Source organism: Elephantulus edwardii, unplaced genomic scaffold (genome assembly GCF_000299155.1).
Source record: "Elephantulus edwardii isolate Elephantulus edwardi_28Jun2011 unplaced genomic scaffold, EleEdw1.0 scaffold00278, whole genome shotgun sequence".
Taxonomy (NCBI): domain Eukaryota; kingdom Metazoa; phylum Chordata; class Mammalia; order Macroscelidea; family Macroscelididae; genus Elephantulus; species Elephantulus edwardii.
This window is the reverse complement of record NW_006400028.1, coordinates 1,246,961-1,252,518: the sequence shown is the minus strand read 5'-3', so window position 1 is coordinate 1,252,518 and position 5,558 is coordinate 1,246,961. Positions and strand designations below refer to the sequence as shown.

Genomic DNA, 5,558 nt, shown 5'->3' with positions numbered 1-5,558 from the left:
AGATATTTCACTCAGCATAATGTCCTCCAGTGTCACCCATTTTGAATAATATTGCATGAGTTCCTTGTTTTTCAATGCATTATAGTATTCCATTGCTGGAATATACCACAACTTCTCTATCCATTCGTTTGTTGATGGGCACTTAGGTTGTTTCCAATTCCTTGCTATTGTAAACAAAGCCGCAATAAACATGGGTATGAATATATCTGCTTGGGTGGCAGTTATGGTTTCTTTGGGGTAAATTCCCAGTAGTGGAATTGCTGGGTCAAATGGTATTTCTATTTCCAACTTTTTGAGAAAGCACCATACTGCCTTCCATCGTGGTTGCACCATTTTACACTCCCACCAACAGTGAATAAGGGTTCTAGATATTCCGCTTTTGGAGGTTCACAATTTAATTAGTAAGAAAGGATTGAAGGGGAATTACTTGGTAAGTAATCCTTCACAAGGAGCCCTTTCTTTAAAAGCACCTCACAAGTACCCCATGTTGTTATTTTTATTGAATGCCATTGAGTGTGTACAACTTATAGTGACCCTAAGAGTATCAGACCTGAACCCTGTCCTATCCTGTGCCATTCTCATCATCTGACACACGAGAGCCTACTGTTATAATTACAATGTCAATCCATCTCATTGTGGATCTTCCCCTCCTTGCTGACCCTCCAATTTTCAGAGTATGATGTCTTTCTCCAAGGACTGTTTCCTCCTAACAACATGCCTAAAGTATGTGAGGCCAAGTTTCACCATCCTTCCTCCTAATGAGCATCCTGGCTGCACTCTCCAAGACTCTCTCCAAGATAGATTTGCTCATACCCTTTGCAGGTGATGTGATATTTAGCACCTTTCTCCAGCACCATAAGTCAAAGGCATCGATTCTTCTGTTGTCCTTATTCACTGTTCAACTTAAAGATGTATAGCAATTAATTGAAAAGACCATGACTTGAATCAGGTATACCTTAGACAGTATTTTATCAACTCTGGTCTGAGAATTGTATGAAACATAATTAATCTTTTCAGTTGATCTTTTAATTTGCCCATATATTTTCTTAAAATGCTTGTCTAGCTTCTAGACCTCGCCAGTAAATTACATTCCAGTAGAGACATGCTCACATTTAAGGTGAAACTATTAAAAGGCCACATAAGTCACAATTGGACACTACAAGCAAAAATCACAAATCATAACATGCTTACACTCCCTTTGTAAATGTCCATAGTCAGTTTTGAATTATGTTCTGGAAAGAGGATGTCACTCCAGTAAATGCTGCTGTTCTTATCAGTTTGATCCTAGAAGCCAGTGTAATACAGAGTATAGACTAAAAATTTGGATAAATATTATCATGTGGGCAGAGATTAGCAGCAATATCACTTGCCTTTTTCTATCTATAATCTTTCTCTCCCCCCCCCATACTTAACATTTTACTGATGTTACAGGGTTAAGCACTGATGACAGAAAACCAACATCTTCACATAACCTCCCACATAGGCCTGCTTAGCTTCTGAGTCTTGGATTTTACAGATATATCAGCATATTTCTCTCTAATATGGACCTGTGATTGATGGATCAGTCTTAACCTCCAATGTCAACACTTGTCTTTGACTTAGGAAGCTGTTGAGGACTGTTTTTAATTCAGAGAGGGAGGTGCTGTGTAAGGGAGACACAGTGGAAACTGTGCAAGAGACGTCTCCAAAGTGGACACTCATGATGGTGGAAAAGGAAGAAATGACTCCTGGGGTGCTGTTCAAGCTACCATTCTCAGCAAGCTGATTGATCAGATTGGATGTGAGTGGAGTAAACCTCTTCTACTGTGACGTCATTTCGGCTTTCCCCCTTAAAAGACTGCTTTACATGAGGATTCAGAATAGTAAGAGCCACTTTGGGATCCTTCAGAAGTTGTGTTACTCTCAATAAATTCTTTTCTACTTGATCCAGTTTATTCTGATGCAGCAGAATAAAGAGCAGTGGCACAGCGACCTTCAACACCGTTTATTTGAACAGGTGGCCTCACAAGCTTGGCAAATGGCCTGAACACAGAGGTTCTGTAAAACCACACCTGGCGGGAGAGCTCGGTCATTCCTGGGCCTGTCATCTTCTCCCAGGCTGCCAACCTGAATCTTGTCTATAATCTTTTGTCATCCGTGCAGGCCGTCCAAAATATTTACTGGGTTTTATCCTATCACCTAATACATGGGGAGAGGTCATTTTATATAAGGACAAAAGTAAGGTCCTTAAAAAGCTTAAAGTGGGAGAAAGCCCAAAATAAAAGCCCTTGATCAAAGCACAGGGAGCCCTCGTGACCTAGTGGTGAAGAGCTGCACTGCTAAACCAAAGGTCCACGGTTTGAATCCACCAGCTGCTCCACAGAAGAAAGATGGGCAATCTCCTGTGCGTTTTCTTGCCTCTGAAAATCTTCTGGAAGTTCAGCTGTAGGTTCTGACTTGATGGAACAGATCAGTAACAGCAAGAAGAGAAAGCACAGACAAGAGTCAGAAGTCCTAAAGTTGGGACACAAAGTTATAGTCAATAGTGGGTGGAGGCAGGGGTGAAGGTATTATGTTAGATCTAACGGGGACCCAAAAAGATAGGGTGACTCTAGACATAGATGAACGGTGATTAATTTTAGAAATAGTTTTTGAAAACCTTAGCCAAGGCAGCAAGCTGTCATCAGCTTAAATGAGTGGGACACAAAAAGTACTTTAACTCAATATAATGACATTGATTCCTAGGACTTAGTTTTAGGACACAGTACTACTCCAATATAGCAAAAATTCAAGCTAAAGTTTGCATAAACCAGGACGAGCAAAACCTAGAAACGCCTCCCCTGTCCCAAATGAACAGCTAAAAGTAACACAGAAATAAGATTACAATCTTCTCAGCCTTTTCCGTCTTGTTGTCAGGGCAGCCAAGCTGGATCTAGGAAATCTAGTCTGCAAACACCTCGGAAATCTATTTTTAACCTATTTGTCCCAGGAGAGTTTCCTGGATACTGGCCATAGACAGAGATCCTGTTTCTTCAAAACAGATCAAGCCTGAACTTGTTTTATATTGACACACGTGATACAATTAAATCATCCTGTTATCATATTATCTTTTTAAAAAGCTAAATACAACCAAATACCCCCCCAAAGTCTTACCTTAAAAAGCTAATAAAAAACTTTTAACACTTTCCTCATATTCAACTGTGAGGCTCATAACAAAAATAAGAAAGCCAAAAAGTGCTTCCAGCTTCCACAGACCTGAAGGGGAAAATGCTAAAGCTACCTTACAGAAAGTGAGTCCCAAACAAGGGGCACACTCCTTATCAACCACAGATGGAATGCAGTACCTTCCCCCTATACCTTGATCCCCTGTTACAAACATGGTATGGTCCAAAAGGAGAAACAGAAAAGTATCTGTAATGATGATATGAACTCCACCCCAGAAAGGAATCCTAGTTCGGAGAGAAGATATGGAAATTCCAGGAAGAAAGACAACATTGGAAAATCCTCTCATATGACCCAGCTATTCTGCTACTTGGAATATACCCTGAGAATATGAGAAGTGAGGTACAAACTGATATTTGTACACTTGTGTTCATAGCAGCATTATTCACCATCGCAAGAACATGGAAACAGCCCAAATGTCCAACCACAAATGAATGGATTGAGAAACTATGGTACATTCACACAATGGAATACTATGCAGCATGCAGGAGAAATGATTTTTTAAAATATTACCTAACTTGGGAGGGACTGGAGAGCATTATGCTGAGTGAACTAACTCAGTGTATAAAACCGTATTGTAGAATGAGTATAAGGATCCAGGAGGTGTGGGAGCGGCTGGAAGCAGAGGGATGTGGATGTGTAGAGGGAAAGGGGGATTAATCATTAGGTTGTACAATTTGATGGTTGGAGGGGTGAGGGAAATGGAAAGAATTTGTTCAAATTTGTATTTGTATTTTGTAAATAAACTAGTAGAGAAAAAAATTAAAAACTAAAAAAAAAAAAGAGTCTACTAGACACAGACCACTTGACGAAGCTAAGACTTGGCTGAGAAAGGTCATGACAAGAAGCCATCCCTGGCTCTATGTAGAATCATTATATCAATTTATTTATATACACTCAAGCTTGGATTGAGAGTTTACTATTTGTCAGGCACTTAGGATAAAATGTATGGATCTTAACTTCAAAGAGTCACTAGAATAAACTCACATACAAATGCTATCATGTGCTGTGGAGTCAGAACTGAGTCAGAGCTGACGCTCTGAGCCTGTAAATTACACGGAAGGGAGGTCTGGTGGCTTAGCGGTAAGGAGCGGCACTGCTGCTAAATCAAAAGCACGCAGTTCAAACTCACCAGCTGCTCCAACGGAGAAAGATGGACAATTTCCTCCCACACAACTTACTGCCTCTGAAAAGCCTCCAGAGGGTCAGCTAGAGGTCAGTTCTGACTTATGGAATATAGAACAACACACACAAATCACATGGGAGGAGATCGCCCTTCTTTCCCTGGGAGCAGCTCTGGATTCAAACTGCCTGCCTTTGGTCAGTAGTGTGACTCATTACTCACTAGACCACCAGAGCCCTATATACTACATACAAATAGGCAAAATATAATACAAATTGTCAACTACTCTAAAATAAAGATATAATAGCTTAAACCTTCACCATGGCACATAGGAAATGTAGAGTCTATGTGAGCGGAGGGAGAAGGATGGTGGTTCCAGAAAAGACCCACCGAAGAATCCTATAAATTGAAAATGAATCACATTTTTTTGAAATCTAGCAAAATAACCAATTGCTTCCTAGAGGAATATCCTCTCTCCTCCCTATACACAGGAAATTGATGGCAATGGCTGAGCCAATGACTTCTTACGTATCTGAGCTAATAATAGCACACTCCACCATCAACCATAGGAAAATTCGTGGGTCCTAAACAGCAAACAATAGAAAGTGACTTACTCAGAAGTTTCTAGATTCACACATATTTTCTCATAGACCTATAAACAATTCTGTGCTTTCAGGGTACAGAGTACTGGATCTTGGCTCCACTTACTCACACCTACATTGTGGCCACCAGCTAGAGAAGGAAGGTGGTCCACCAACGGTGGAGACTGTGAGCAAGCTGGACTGCAGCTGACTCTTCCTCTCCTTTTTAATGTAAGTGTCCCTGGATAAAGCCATTCAGGAGCCCTACAGGCATAGAGTTCCATTCATTTTTGACACTATCCAATTTTCCTACATTCCTACTGCATACTTTCCATGTTCTAATTAGTAGTGGACGTTTGCAACTGTTCCTCCTGATTTTTTTTTCTTTTAGTGTCTTCTAATATGAGAGCTCTCTGCCTCCTGTGCCGTACCTAATTGTCTATCGTTCATAGGGTTTTTTGAAGGCCTGTTATTTGAGAAGAGGATGATCAATCTTTCTAGCAGGCTGAGCTTAGAAGAGGCCATGGTACTAAGGATATTATAGCTAATGTTAGATGGATCTTGGCTGAAAGTAGAGAGGACCAGAAAAATGTCTATCTGTGTTTCATTGACTAAGCAAAGGTATTCGACTTTGTGGACCCCAACAAACTTTG

The 5,558-nt window shown here is 40.5% G+C and overlaps 1 pseudogene; it reads right to left on the bottom strand.

The window, feature by feature from the left end:
• Nucleotides 1-1,463: 1,463 nt before the first annotated feature.
• LOC102872534 lies at nucleotides 1,464-2,087 on the bottom strand (annotated as a pseudogene).
• Nucleotides 2,088-5,558: the final 3,471 nt, after the last annotated feature.